Below are 16,820 nucleotides of genomic sequence, written 5' to 3'. Positions count from 1 at the left end.
CAAAATTAAAATCCAAGGATTCAATTGAAAATGGCGCGCAAATGCAGGGGGCCAATTACAGTTTGAACTAGGGGCTTAATCACAAACCTTTTAAAAATTCAAGGGCCAAAACGCAAATAATCATTAAACTTCAAAACGGTGCCGTCTGTGGATACGCTGTTCATCTTCTGAAACGGACGCCCGCCTCTGCCATTACACCTGCAATCAATGTTTGGAAGAAACGGATTTGTCTCTGGCTATAAAAGCCAGAGAATGAAAGGTCACCATGGAAAAATCACAGAACAAAGAAAAAGCTGGGGGGCAGAAACACAGAACCGGGGGGGGGGCAGAGTGGAGAGAAGAAAAAGCCATGCACGGCAGGGAATGAAAACAGGGAAATAAACCCAGAAAAGAGGGAGACAAAAAAAAAAGAAGAAAAAACCAGGAAAAAACTGAAGAAAACTTGACAGAAGCGGAGAGCCATTGGCCGGCCAACGCAGGATCGCCAACCTCATCCTCGGGTGCGCCACCCCTTCTCCCTCCGAACAGACGAACACAAAGAAAACGAAAGGTGAACAAACACGGACGAAAAAAAAACAGAGGACCGAAACCAGTAGAGAGAGAGAGAGGACGAACAAAAACCAGAAGAGAGAGACATACACATACCAGCCGAATTTTAAGCCTTTTTCAGAATCCCACACCGGAATCAAACCTTTTCCTCACCAGTACCGGCCTAAAACAACGAAAGCCGAAGCAGACCAAGAGAGAGCAGGGGGAGTTTAAAAAAACAGAGCACGGGGAGAACCTCACAAACGAACAAAGAAGAAGCAGAGGGCAGGAAATCAGAGGTAGAAGGAGGGTTTCTGGTTTCCTATCAACGGACGCCACCATTGATCTGCGACCAAGGCGCTAACACTCTGGCGAAGTAACCTGCAGCAAGTAAGCTTCCCTGTCTCTTCGTTTTCATTTCTTAAGTTTAGCACTGTGTGAAGGTAATTAATTACCTTCACACAGTGCCATGCACGCATGAAACTAGTTCATGCGTGCTGTGGCCCAGCCGGGTCACTGGCTTGGGCCAGTGACCGGGCTGGGCTGGCTGGGCCAAGCCCAGCCCAAAAAATAAAAATAAAAAATAGAAAAAAACAGAAAAAAATTAAAAATAGAAAAAATTAAAAAATGTGTATGCATGAATAGAAATAATGTAAATTTACTGGTTTATTCACTGACGCCAGAGTCAGGAATAAAAATATCGGTCTAAATTTATATTATTTTTATTCGTTGTATTTTTATTTTATTTAGCTAGAAAAAAATAAAATATGTGCATGCTTAAAAATAATTTTTGTTTTAATTTAATTATCGGCGCTAGAGTAGGGAATTAAAAATATTGATCTAATTTTTGTCGTAGCTACGAATTTTTACCAAACGCCAGAGTTGGAATTATCCGAGCTCGAATATTCACTGGCGCCAGAGTCAGGAATATTATAAACAAATGATCACAGCATAAACTAATAAACATTTAGCAATTTAAGACAAAACCAACAATGCAGTCTGCCTTAGGCAGAACGTTTAAGGGGTGATAATATCTTCCCTTTTACGTAACCAATCCCGAGTCATAGAATCTCTGTTGACCAGTTAGGGTTCCTAGTGACCATAATACTAGGTGGCGACTCCTCAAACAAGACATTTTTTCCTAAAAGAACCGGATGCCAGAATCTGTTCTTTTTCCATAATTAATTCAAGAGAAGAATTATTTTTTAGGGCCGCCGCGATGTCGGGTGCAACAGAATGGCGACTCCACTGGGGACTTAGGATTAAGCTTTGTCTTTTGTCTTATTATTGCTATTTTTTTATTTGTTTTTTGTTGTGTTTATTTGTTTATTTTTCCTGCATTTACTGCTTTAGCATGCATCCTTGTTTATGTTGCCATGTATCACTTTGAGAGCACACACTTTACAACCTAGGATAAGTGGGAAAGTAACGGTACCCCAATGGCTTTAGCCTGGGTAAGACTCGTGAAACCATCCAACTTTCGCTTGATTGTTTACTTGGAAGTGGTTGATATGCCAAACTGATATTACTCAGGGCCTCTATCTTCACACTACTTGTAAGCCTCATATCGACCTTTCATGGACGATCACTGAGCATGCGAGAGATCCTTTGAAACTAGATAATGACCAACCCGTTGATGCACTGAATAATTAGGATCTTTCTATTAGGTTGTCACCCCGTAAAGGGCAAGTCCGCATTTCATATGTATTTTTTTATTGCTTCAGCATTTTTGCATAATTGCATGATTTACATTTAGCAGGTTGAAATATAGGTTCCCCATTGAAACTCATTTATAACACTCGTTCGAGAAAAAGACAAATGGAAAACAAAGAAAGAGCCCAGTTGGAAGCCCAACATCAAAAAGAGGTGGACAATCTTAAGGAAGAAGTCGCAAGGCTTACTAGTCTACTCGAGCAGGCCTTGAGAGATAAATCCGGAAAAGAAACACTTATAGCTCAGCCTGAAGATATGCATGTAACTCATTTCGATCCACAAAATCTGGGGGCAAGTAGGATGTCATCTGAATTTCAACAAGCTATGCATTTCTAGCCAGCATACCCCTCAAGAATTTCGTCTACCATTGATTCTACCGAGAAAGAATCTCAAAAGGGCAAGATGCTGAAAGAAGAGGATTTGGAAAAATGGACCGCCCTAGAAGAGAGGATAAGGGTAGTTGAGGGAAACCATTTGTGTGACTTGGTGAAAGTTGTTAATATGTGTTTGGTACCTAACATAATCATTCCTAAGAAGTTTAGGGTGCCAGAATTTATTAAATATACGGGAACTCAATGCCCTATAACTCATCTCAAAGCATACTGCAACAAAATGGCTGAGGTGGTTGATGATGAGAAATTGCTGATTCATTTCTTCCAAGACAGCTTGAGTGATGCTGCCCTTACTTGGTATATGCGGTTGGACAATACCAAGGTTAAAAAATGGAAGGACTTAGTTGATGCCTTCATGAGGCAATATAAGTTCAATATAGACGTGGGCCCTGATCGGTTAAGCTTGCAAGCTATGGAGAAGAACAACAAGGAGTCCATAAGAGAATATGCCCGGAGATGGAGCGAGGTAGCTGCACAAGTTAATCCTCCCATGTTGGAAAAAGAGATGATCAATTTATTTTCCAATACATTTAAAGCTCCGTACTTTGAATACTTGGTTAGAAGCTCTGCACAACATTTCACTGACCTGGTTATTATAGCTGAGAGGATTGAACAAGCCATTGGGTTAGGTAAGATTGCTAACCCGACTAAGAAGAACGGTTTCACTGAAGGTGGTTGCCAAGACACTTATCGTTCCTATAGCTAATTCCTTCACACCGACTCCCAGAAATCAACTATTTTGAAGATAAAGCTATGGTGATAATAGGTCAAGAATGGTCTACATGTGACTAAAACTAAGTGTTGAAGAGATGCCCCTTGTCAAGGAGAATGAATGATTGAAAGATCCCTGAAAATTCCAATGAATGAGCATTAAGTGTTTAGCCCTTTTATGTGATATCATGCCCATATTCATGTTGGCATAAGTTCTTTGTTGTTAAACTTCTTTTCCAAAGCTTCAATGAAATAATGAGTTTCTCATTCAATTGTGTTTGCGACCAATCATTATTTATCTTCTTAAGAGAGTTTTCTTATAAGGACTCACGAATACACCTTTGAAGCCGCGTGTGATCTCATAGACGTAATTCATCTCTTGTACCAAAATTCATTTCCCTATTGGAGTTTTGAAAAATTGATATGGTATTTTGATTTCAAAAATAATTTGATGTTCTTTCAAAAATGATATTTTTAACATTCTACTTGTAGAATGACAATTGAATCAAGCAACTCCATCATTGAGGTGACTAAATTATAAACCAAAAAAAAAAGAAAAAAAACAAATGAATGAACACCCTTACCCATGACTCTTGAATCATTTGTTTTTAAATGTATGAATAATGGTATGTAGTACACTTGTTGCTCATGATCCATGAAATGCATCTTTGTAAAGACCAAACCATCACACTGGATGAGGTCAAAGTTTATTGATCTTAACTGCTTGCGCTTGAAATGAGGAAAGGCCATCTTTGTTATTCCTTTCACATTCTGAAATAAGTACATCCCTTGCTATCCCTTTTTGAGCCTGAATAATTTTTCTTTCATGAAAAAATCCCGACTAGGATCACACCCCACACTGGGGGGCAAGAGAAAATTTCAATGAGAAAAGTGAAAAAGCTACAAGAAAGCAAAAAAAAAAAAGCATAATAGCTCAAGAAACTCAAATGCTAGGGGGCATGCCCAAATCACTAGAAAACGTGACATCCAAGATAAAGTGAGTATGCCCTAGCAAAGCAATAAAAAAGAAGAAGCAACAAATCAAAGAAGTGCGACAAAAGAAAATATGAATGACGTCAAGAGTCAAACTGTTGATAGTGATCCTTAGTCTTTGAAACCCTGAAACACTCTTTGAGCCTTATGAATCCTTTTCTTTCATAGCCAAGAACTTTAGCCTACGTTACGTGCCTGTAGAAGTCCTTTCTAATCAAGCAAGCAAGCAACCGAGAATAATAAACAATGCTCTCCAAATGCAAAGAATACTTTTTCATAAGATTCATGACATCAAGAATAAACTACTCATTATTATTCATGCTGATAAAAATGAATGATTCAAAAAGAGACAAATTTTTCTCATACAAAACCTCGAGCTTTTTCTCGAGCCCTTCACTTTGAAACAAAAGATCATCTCATGATGTATTTTCACTGAAGATCTCATTGCCAAACACAAGAGCAAATAACCTCTTTTCCAAGAAAGAAAATAGCCAATGAGTTGTAAGATTTCAAAAGCAAATTGTTTTGGATTCACATCGAAATAATTTTTGTTTTCAAAATGCAAGATCAAGATTTCAAGATTCATTCTAGACCCACATTCCTTCACCAAAATGAACAAAAAGAGAAATGAGAGAATGGTCTTTCAAAACCATTATTTATCTAAGTCGCTGGCAAAGCACACTTAGGGGCAATGACCAGTACAAGGGGGCAACATTGTATTTTCTCTTCTAGAAAAAAGAGAGGAATATTTCCTACATCAAGACAAGGGGGCATTTTGGTTTACGAAAGACAATTTAATCCTTTCAGCAAGTGACACCGAATGTTTTTATCAGTGAGACGAGGAGTAATGAATGATCCTTTTAAAATATTTGACAAGTCAGAAAATCTTTAGCAAGCAAGTGGGTCACGATGGGCGCCACAAAGGCTGAGTTATGGGAACAAATCTGGAAATAGACTTACATGGGCCAACTCAAGTGGGCTAGAAGCCAAGTGACAAAGATGACCCAAATCAGAATTGGCAAGTCCTCATCAGTCAAGCAACGAGAAGACTAAGAAGAAATGGGGGCCTATATTTCAAATCAGGTAAAGATGCATGCATATCATCTAAACTTTGAGACATTGGACAATGAGTTTTGCAAATCTCATTAGAGAAAATTCCAGCGGAATCCATCGAGTGGAAGGCCAACTTGAGATGGCCAAAGATTGAAATTGTTGTTGAAAATTTTTCACTTTTGAGAATTTTTCATCCCGGGCAGGCCGCCCATGAGAATTAGGTCACCTAGAAAAAATCTTCGTGCTCACCATCCTCCTCGAGTGCCTTTGAGCACTTGCCTTCCTTTCGAGTGCCTTTGAGCACTCGTCTTCCTTCTCGAGCGCCTCTGAGCCCTCGCTTTCCTCTTTGAGTGCCTTTGAGCACTAGCTTTCCTCTTCGAGCGTCTCTGAGCCCTCGCCCTCCTCTTAGAGCGCCTTTGAGCGCTTTTCGCTTCTCCTCGAGTGCCTTTGAGCACTTGCCTTCCTCCTCGAAGGCCTCCGAGCCTTCGCTTTCCTCTTCCAGTGCCTCTGAGCACTCGCTTTTCCCTTCAAGTGCCTCTGAGCACCAGTGCCTCTGAGCACTCGTTTTCCCTTTCAAGTGCCTTTGAGCACCAATGCCTCTGAGCACTCGATTTTCCCTTCAAGTGCCTTTGAGCACCAATGCCTCTGAGCACACGGTTCCCCTTTAAGTGCCTCTGAGCACCAGTGCCTCTGAGCACTCGTTTTTCCCTTCAAGTGCCTCTGAGCACCAGTGCCTCTGAGCACTCGCTTTTCCCTTCAAGTGCCTTTGAGCACTCCCTTTCCCTTCAAGTGCCTCTGAGCACCAGTGCCTCTGAGCACTCCCTTTCCCTTCAAGTGCCTCTGAGCACTCGCTTCCCCTTTAAGTGCCTTTGAGCACTAGTGCCTCTGAGCACTCACTTCCCCTTTAAGTGCCTTTGAGCACTAGTGCCTCTGAGCACTCGTTTTCCCCTTCAAGTGCCTTTGAGCACTAGTGCCTCTGAGCACTCGCTTTACCCTTCAAGTGCCTTTGAGCACTAGTGCCTCTGAGCACTCGCTTCCTCTTTGAGTGCCTTTGAGCACCCGCTTTCCTTTTCAAGTGCCTTTGAGCACTCACCTTCCTCCTCGAGTGCCTTTGAGCACTCGTTTTCCCCTTCAAGTGCCTTTGAGCACTCATTTTCTTCTTGGAGCACCTTTGAGCACTCATTTTCTTCTCGAAGTGCCTTTGAGCACTCGTTTTTCTCTTTGAGTGCCTTTGAGCACTCGCTTTCTTCTGGGAGCACCTTTCAGCCCTCCCTTTCTTCTGGGAGCGCCTTTCAGCCCTCCCTTTCCTCTTTGAGTTGCCTTTGAGCACTCGTTTTCCTTTTCGAGTGCCTTTGAGCCCTCACATTCTTTTGAGTGCGCCTTCGAGCCCTCATTTTCTTTTTTTACTTGGGTAGGTCACCCATCATAATGAGACCACTTCTAAAAAAAAAAAACAAAAAAAAAAAAAACAAAAAACAAAAAACAAAAAGCAAAAAAAAAAACAAAATACAAAAAAAAGTGGGTCGTCTTCCAAATGACTTGTTTCTTGTTTTCTACATCTCTCTCTAAAGGTCGTGTGTCAATCTACTGTTTTTTAAGTTTTCAAGGAAAAAAAAAAGAAAAAGAAAAAAATGGTTCTTTCTCTATCTACTTTTCTTTATAAATTTACTACACAAAGATAAAAGAAAATGAAATTTTCCAATATCTTTGCATAGTAAATATTATAAAAGGGGGCAACTGTCATAACCCAATTTTTGACCATTTTATTTTTATTATTATTATTATTTTATTTATTGAAAAGGATAAAAAATTTGATGAAAAAATAATAATGATGATGAAAAAAAAGTAAAATGAAATAAATGAAGAATGAATTAAATTTTGGGTTAAGGGCAATATGAATGGAAGTTTTGGGGTTTAATTAAACTTTGAAATTAATTAAGCTTGGAATTAATTTATTTAATCCAATTAAGGGTTTAATTGGAGAATTGATAAGTTTGGAGACTTAATTAAGCTTGGAATTGATTTAATTCATCCAATCAAGGATTTAATTGGAGAATTAATAAGTTTTGAGACTTAATTAAGCTTGGAATTGATTTACTTAAATCCAATTTAGGGTTTAATTGGGGAATTGATAAGTTTTTGAGACTTAATTGGACTTGGATTGAATTGAATTAATGAAATCAGGGACTTAATTGAAGAAAATATTAACATTTAGGGTCCAAATTGCAAAATTAAAATCCAAGGATTCAATTGAAAATGGCGCGCAAATGCAGGGGGCCAATTACAGTTTGAACTAGGGGCTTAATCACAAACCTTTTAAAAAATTCAAGGGCCAAAACGCAAATAATCATTAAACTTCAAAACGGTGCCGTCTGTGGATACGCTGTTCATCTTCTGAAACGGACGCCCGCCTCTGCCATTACACCTGCAATCAATGTTTGGAAGAAACGGATTTGTCTCTGGCTATAAAAGCCAGAGAATGAAAGGTCACCATGGAAAAATCACAGAACAAAGAAAAAGCTGGGGGGCAGAAACACAGAACCGGGGGGGGGGCAGAGTGGAGAGAAGAAAAAGCCATGCACGGCAGGGAATGAAAACAGGGAAATAAACCCAGAAAAGAGGGAGACAAAAAAAAAAAGAAGAAAAAACTAGGAAAAAACTGAAGAAAACTTGACAGAAGCGGAGAGCCATTGGCCGGCCAACGCAGGATCGCCAACCTCATCCTCGGGTGCGCCACCCCTTCTCCCTCCGAACAGACGAACACAAAGAAAACGAAAGGTGAACAAACACGGACGAAAAAAAAACAGAGGACCGAAACCAGTAGAGAGAGAGAGAGGACGAACAAAAACCAGAAGAGAGAGACATACACATACCAGCCGAATTTTAAGCCTTTTTCAGAATCCCACACCGGAATCAAACCTTTTCCTCACCAGTACCGGCCTAAAACAACGAAAGCCGAAGCAGACCAAGAGAGAGCAGGGGGAGTTTAAAAAAACAGAGCACGGGGAGAACCTCACAAACGAACAAAGAAGAAGCAGAGGGCAGGAAATCAGAGGTAGAAGGAGGGTTTCTGGTTTCCTATCAACGGACGCCACCACTGATCTGCGACCAAGGCGCTAACACTCCGGCGAAGTAACCTGCAGCAAGTAAGCTTCCCTGTCTCTTCGTTTTCATTTCTTAAGTTTAGCACTGTGTGAAGGTAATTAATTACTTTCACACAGTGCCATGCACGCATGAAACTAGTTCATGCGTGCTGTGGCCCAGCCCAAAAAATAAAAATAAAAAAATAGAAAAAAACAGAAAAAAATTAAAAATAGAAAAAATTAAAAAATGTGTATGCATGAATAGAAATAATGTAAATTTACTGGTTTATTCACTGACGCCAGAGTCAGGAATAAAAATATCGGTCTAAATTTATATTATTTTTATTCGTTGTATTTTTATTTTATTTAGCTAGAAAAAAATAAAATATGTGCATGCTTAAAAATAATTTTTGTTTTAATTTAATTATCGGCGCTAGAGTAGGGAATTAAAAATATTGATCTAATTTTTGTCGTAGCTACGAATTTTTACCAAACGCCAGAGTTGGAATTATCCGAGCTTGAATATTCACTGGCGCCAGAGTCAGGAATATTATAAACAAATGATCACAGCATAAACTAATAAACATTTAGCAATTTAAGACAAAACCAACAATGCAGTCTGCCTTAGGCAGAACGTTTAAGGGGTGATAATATCTTCCCTTTTACGTAACCAATCCCGAGTCATAGAATCTCTGTTGACCAGTTAGGGTTCCTAGTGACCATAATACTAGGTGGCGACTCCTCAAACAAGACATTTTTTCCTAAAAGAACCGGATGCCAGAATCTGTTCTTTTTCCATAATTAATTCAAGAGAAGAATTATTTTTTAGGGCCGCCGCGATGTCGGGTGCGACAAATACGATGAAATAAAGAGTATGATGTATTATTCACAATTGAAATTAATGTGTAAAGAACCATATATAGAATTGATCAAAGTTAGGAATGAATAGTTATGCATGGAAGAATTCTATATGTACAAGGATTCCTAGACTATAACATATATCATCAGTTGTTTGTTGAACATAACTCAAATGAAACAATGCGGTATAAGGTTGTATGAAGATGTAGAGTAAAATATTAAAAATAGACTTGGTAGGAAGAAATTAATAGCTGAATTTGTTGGAAATCAAATGGGTTTGCTAGAATTATTGGCATCTATGAAGGGATGACCAGATTATAATTAGTGGCTATAGTATTGGCGACTAAGGATGAAATAAGAATGATACTTAGTGGCCACAATGTCGATGACTAAGGATAAGAAAGGAACGATACTTAATAACCACAATATCAATGACTAAGGACAAGATATAAATTGATAGTTGATGATTAATTGCCATTATCTATGAATATGATAACTTTTGATGTTTAGTTGCCCAAAAGAATGATGACCACAATATCAATGATAAGAAAGGAACAATATTTAATAACCACAATATCAATGACTAAGGACAAGATATAAATTGATAGTTGATGATTAATTGCCAATATCTATGAATATGATAACTTTTGATGTTTAGTTGCCCAAAAGAATGATGACCAAGGAAGCAAAGTACAATTTAGTTAATTATAAAATGATGATGTAGCCTCTCATTTACCTTTACTTCTATTTAAGTTGACAAATCCTTTAAATTAAATCATAAACAACAAAATTTACTTCCTAGTTGTCTCTAATAAAAATAAAATTCATGTGGTTGCCTTTGTTGTTGTTTCCAAATAATGGAAACCATTGAAACTATCATTGATTGTATAATGAAAACCATTGTGTAAGACCGTTAACCGATGCTTAAAAATGTATATGACAAGGGGGGTTGATTGACAACTTAAGATATAATACCGTTTGGTTACTTAAAGGATTGTACCCAAGGAAATCTATAATTAAAGAAATAAAATATTAATTACTGATTGGAGAATAAAAAATTAAAAAAATTAGTTGCTACGTGGTGACGTATAGTCGACAACCTTAGATTTGAATGTAGTACGTAATTCGTCATAAAGTCATTGTCGAAAGTAACAAATATGAACTTAGACACCATAACAGCTATTGCGTAATTCAATATGTATATGATATAATCGATGCTAAAAAAATTCTCAATAAGCATATTGTTCTCCTTCCTTATGAAAAACCACATACATGTATTTTATAGCTAGATGTTAAATTTGTAAGGTTATTTTAGTTGCAATAATGAGCACTTGTCATATGACTTGAGGTATTATTGAACTTAACTTGAATGTTTTGAGCAAGATTGTTACAAGTGCTAGTAGACATAATGATTCTTTTCTCTTATAAAAAAATCATGAGCTTAAGTTTTCTTGACGACTAAAAACTCTTATAATACTATATATGTTACAGGTCTATGTCACGAAGGGGACCAATACTGATTGTGTCGTTTCATTATTTATAATTTTGTTAGGTACTTATTTATATGTACTATGAATACTTAAAATTGTGTTAATAACTTCACCTTGAAATGTACTAAATGATATGATTATATTTTTAGTATTTGGTTATTGCATCTCTTTTGTTAGATGTGTGTGTGTGTATCCATCACACATGTTTTAAGTAGATGAAAAATGAAAAGAATATAAAATGAATTATGAGAAGCGATGTGAAAGAATCGAATGGAGAAACAATTGAATTGGTAGTGGCCGAAGGCTAGTGCATGTATTCAATAGAATCAATAATATAAGGAAATTTTACTATAAATTTGGTAAACTAAATAACCAATAATGAGATGTATTGTTAGACAAATTAAACAAAAAAAATTACCTCATTATACTTAATGATTAAAATATGAAAGTTCTATGGAAAATTCAGGTCAGCACCTTGGAGCGGGATTGTCTGTAATTGGAGTAGCTCGATTAGTTGGAGGAACAAGCAGGTGTTTGGCACCTTATCTCCTTTTTTTTTTTTTTGTAGAATTTATATTTAATTTTAAATGTATTTGTTATGCAATAAATAAATAGAGAGAAAAAAGGAAATGAAATATGTGATGGAAATTGTTATGGGACAAAAATGGGAAGAAAGGATAATGATTAAAATTAGAAAAATATGATAAAAGATTTAATGGCATCATTGTTGGACATTTAGACGTAGGATATGGATGCATGTAAAGTCTGTAGTATCGAACAGAGACTAATGAAAATGATAAGTTTTATTGTTTTGGACGGAGATTAATGAAAATGACAGTTTTTCCTTTTGAATGGAGACTAATGAAAATGATAAGTTCTATCGTTTTGAACGGAGACAAATGAAAGTGATAAGGTCAACCTTTGGGCTAAGACCAATGAGATTATATAGTACTCTAGTTGGAAGTCTGAACATAACTATCAATACTAATTATTGATGTATGATAGTTGTGGAAGATAAAATGAGATTAGAGCATGAGGATAAAAGGGTGAAATTTTGTATTTAAGCTTGAATTCAAGTATTTGACTGAAATAGATTATGCTTAAGCACTATTAACTAAGTATATTGTCCCTTGTATATTTATTATGGAGATTGCGTATTAAACAAACTATCGTTGTATTATTATATATGGTGGATAAAGCTGATGTAGTATTGCTTTTAGTTTAGTTGTTTTATATATATATATATATATATATATATATATATAATTATTTTTTAATCACTTTTAACTTTTCTCTTTTGTATTTTCTTTCAATGTCTTGTTTATAATATATCTTTTTTGTAATATTATATCTTTAATGTAAATAGATGAATATGAATCTATGTCTTGTCAAGGAAATTCTAAAAATGTGATGAGAAAATTAATTATAGACTAATGACTTAATAAATGGGGTATGCCTGAGGTTACTATATGTAATTTAATTAAATCGCGATGTGATTATTTGTGTTGGAAAGTAATAAAATTTTTTTTTTTGGTAGGATCTATAATTGTACAGGGAAGACTCTCCAGAAATTCCATAAAATATAAAAATATCACTAATTCTATTTAATGCATGAATAATTGTTTAAAAGGGTATATGAAATGCATAAATGATATGGTTTTAAAAAGGAAAAATTGTATGAAAAATGTTTGAAGTGCTTGGAGATAAATCTATATAAATAGATTATATGGGAATATATTAATCCAGTATTTCATCCAGAATTGAGCATGAAATCTAAGTATCAAAAAATAGAATGATGGACAAATAATAATAATAATAATAAAAAAATTGGCCCTATTTTTCATGTACATTATGTGGTATTATTGTCTCAATTGTATATAAAATCACTTGATATTATAGTTAGTATCATAGCTCTGGTTGTGTTTCAGTACACTTATGAATTTGAAAGAGATTAATGTAAATGGTATATATTATAGGATGATAAAAATGGGGGTAAGTGCAAAATTGCATCAACTTGATGCTTAAGTTGTTGACAGTGGATTATTGCCTCTCCATAACATTAGAGGAATGGTTAAAACTTAATTTTGAAAGCATTAGTAGGAAGATCAAGTTGACGAGGAAACAATAAGGATCTTTACAATGTATTGTGTTTGGACATAAATGAGACCATAATGAGAATAACTGTAAGGCTTTGGTTCTATAAGATGTGGCCAAATTAGAAAAAAGATATGTCCAGAGATCATCTTTGTCCACTAGGCTGACCCTGCTAGCAGCTCTATCTCATCCAAAAATATTCTGCCAGCATAGGAGACTTCTTTGTTTTACAAATAAATCAGCTTCCAACCCCGTAAAACAAAACAGAGGTGACTCGCTGCCAATATCTCCTACTTTATCACACAAAACTTAAGAATACCAAATTGAATAAGGTGGGCTAGCAAGGTAAATATCTACGGCTGATGAACATTCTTTGGAACTTCGATGTAGGTTGACTGTCTCGGGTAGAGGTTCCGCGTCACTTGCTTTTGTGATTTGAATTTTCCACAGTGTTGGGTTGACAGTTGCTGTTTTCTTCATGAGACCTGGTGTGTGAATTATTTCTAAACGGTCGTGGAGTTTAAAGAGTCATTTCTTAATGATTTTTTTTTTTTCACGAGATCTAGTGCTTGAATCGTTTCTTAATGGTCATGGAGCTTGAATAGCCGTTAGTCAATGGCTGTGAAATTTATTAAGCTATTGTCATATTGTCACTCAAAGAACTATTTCTTAACAGTTATGAAAACTTGAAGAGTCAATTTTTTTTTCCAATAGTTGTGAATTTAAATAGTCGTTTCTCAATAGCTGTGGATCTCAAAGAGTCATTTCTAAATGGTTTGTGTAGCTTAAAAAACTATTTTCAACTATTATTACTTTTACTGAATCATCGATTTTAGCAATTTATAACCTCCTTTTAAATTTAAGAGCATCACTATTCTTGGGCACTTGACCAAGGTGTGTCCTCAATTTTTTTTTCCAAATGATGGCTTTCAAAAGTTATTCTTCTAAGAAGTTCTTGGCAATCGAGGGCAAGTATGGTTGTACAAGGCTTCCTGTACATGGACATGCAATTGATCCATTCTTAAAGTGGTCTTTCGGAAGCATCACACATTTGAGTTTTTAGTTATTGGAAATTTCTTGTGAACTTTACGGACATGATGATTCGCATCAGCCATAAAACGCGTCATCAAAACGACCAAGCGCGTCTCTATGAAGAAGTTTCTATTCCAGTCTTATTTACAGAAATCAAAGAAATGCTCCGCAAACTCCTTAATGACTTGGAAGGTTTTATACACCAATTGTTCCATATGTTCTGAAATAATGTAAGGACGCTAGGGTCCAGCATATTAAACAACAACACGGCCAAGCAGAGATTTATCCAATGATTCCTGTAGAAGACTTCGCAGGCCTCCTAGTTGACCAAGAAGATAGTTATCCAATGACTCGGATTTCCGCGTAGATGGGATAGATTTCTCAATGGATTGAAGAACATAAATTGCAAAAGGTTTGACACTTTGACAAGACTTCAAATGGGTGCTTGCCACTATTCTCAACATCAATGATTCCTCAGCCAACAAAGTAATTAGACCATCAAAAAGTTTCTCTTGTTTTCACATGCACTGAAAGAAGGCATGCTGCTTTTGTACAGTAGAGTGATCACTGCTAGTTCTGTCATCAATGTCAGTGCACTTGAAGTATGGGTTTTCAAAAGCATATGTACATCCCAGCAAGCACTTCAATTTCTTAGAAGAACCATAGCACGTTGTGATTGTTGTCTAACACTGATATGGTCAAGAAAAGAGACTGCCCTACTAGCCTGATCATAAGTAATATCGCCATGAGGTTTCATGCATATCCTTTGCATACACTGCATAAATGCCACACTTCTAAAGTAAAACTCATTGGCTGATTTCCACATAGTATCCATACAGTCATCAGGAATTCATTGTAATTCACTGGAAATACAAACACACGAAGCTTCGCTAGATAGTCTACTTGGCGTCAACAACAAATGTTGCGCATCATATGATGGTTAAACGAACAATCAGTTGGAGCTGTTGGATATCTTTATATTTTCAAACTTGTGCTTGTGCAACCCACTAGTTTCAAATAATTTTAGAAGTTCAAATAAAGCCCTATTTTTTTCGCTACACCTTTTCCTGTGTCATTCCAGAGATCATTACAATCCATAGCAGCTTTGGATATCTTTTCCACTGTCCAACACAAAACATTCCACTGTTTATCATGTGATAGGTGAGAAGAATGGGAAGCGATGCATTGTCTGGTGATACTTGTGACATCTTTATTATCAAGAAAACTTAATCCCTAAGTGTTTCTGAAGTGCAAGTCCTGCAAAGTATCAGTTACTTTTTTTTTCCCAATCATCTAACCATATTGACCTGTCTTTTTCACAGAACTGTGTCAGATCTTAAACAGTGTTCTTGTTATCCTTCCAGGCCTTTGGAAATTGCAGAGAATGAATTCTTAGTCCTTTTTGTTGTGCTTGTCGGCCAGGAATAAGCATTAGAGGTTGTTGCAGCAAATCTGTGTACTTTAGTATTAGCTTTCTAAGCTTCTATCGTGTCTTTTTTGAGTTTTCAATAGACAAGCAAGTTCTGTTTGCTCCCAATGAAACAGCTTCAATGTCCTCCAATATTCTTGGCAAGAACTGATTGTAGTATATGAAAACATTATACAGAATCTGTAGATTTTCTTTTCTATCATGGACTTGAATAATTTTGCACTTCTAGCATATTGTTACCTATGCTTTTTTTTTTTTTTTTGACGTATAAACAATAATATAGGTTTGTGTTGGAGATATTATCAAATCTACTGAAGATAATATTGATACTGAAGATAATCGTGATCTCTGATCATATCTGCATAAGAAATTACTGAAACTGAAGATAATGGTAATCATATCTGCAATAGATATTCTAAGAATTAAGTGTATATCTTATCATTAATTGCATTCTTAATGATAGGATTTTTGAATCAGGGATTGTAATATATAAAAGAACAAAATGTAACAGTATTGATATACAAAAAGGAAATATATTTCTGTAATTCTTCTTCTACACATCTTTCTCTCTTTATTCTTTTATCTTTAATGGTATCAGAGCCATTGACTCACGTCACACAAATGACTTCCTCTTCACTAAACACCTCAGATACCGCTACTAATGGCAATCCCCCACTTGTTTCTCCTCCAGACATAAATGTTACAAAACTCTCAAAAGACAATTATAATGTTTGGAAAGCTCAATTAATTCCTTTTTTTATTCCTGGGACAAGGTTTCTTTGGATACCTTGATGGAACCATTTCCATCCCACCCAAAGAAGTTTCCATGGATGAAACCTCCTCTACAATCTCTAACCCTCTTTATGAGCATTGGCAGCAATAAGATGCCACTACCAGAAATTCGTTAATAGCAACGGATTTACCAACGAAATATCCTTTTCCATCTATAATTGAGTCGGTAACTATCGACAGAAAGTTTTCGTCGGTAGTTACCGACTGAATTACGGACGGAAAGTTCAGAATAAAAAAAAAAGACGGGTTGTTGACGTGGAGGTTTTCGTGGGGTGATTTTTTTCGACAGAATCACTGACGGATTCAAAACGGCAGGCCCGTATAGTGACGTGACCAATTCACCGTTAAAAATACCGACGGATTTGAAATGGCAGATCCGTATGATGACATGTCAATTTTTTCATCAGAATAGCTGATGAACTCACCAACGGAATAATTCGTCGGTGAAACCATAAAAAAAAGTTAATATAATTCCCTGCCTGCCGACCCTCTCCTCCTCTATTTCTCCTTCTTCTTCCTAATCCCAACTCTCCCCATCTGCAAACAACCAGCCCCCAAACAAAAATCTCCCACATCTCAGCACAACAAGTTATATTTCTTGAAGTTTTGTAGTCATAACATCCGTGTTCTGATTTGCCGACGGATTTTATCA

At 36.3% G+C, this 16,820-nt stretch overlaps 1 pseudogene; it reads right to left on the bottom strand.

Moving 5' to 3' along the window:
• Positions 1–5,616: 5,616 nt before the first annotated feature.
• LOC140954777 (uncharacterized) overlaps positions 5,617–16,820 on the bottom strand; it is a 165,184-nt pseudogene continuing 153,980 nt past the window's right edge.

This window comes from Populus alba, chromosome 17 (assembly GCF_005239225.2).
Source record: "Populus alba chromosome 17, ASM523922v2, whole genome shotgun sequence".
Taxonomy (NCBI): Eukaryota; Viridiplantae; Streptophyta; class Magnoliopsida; order Malpighiales; family Salicaceae; genus Populus; species Populus alba.
This window is presented reverse-complemented; position numbering and strand designations above follow the sequence as displayed.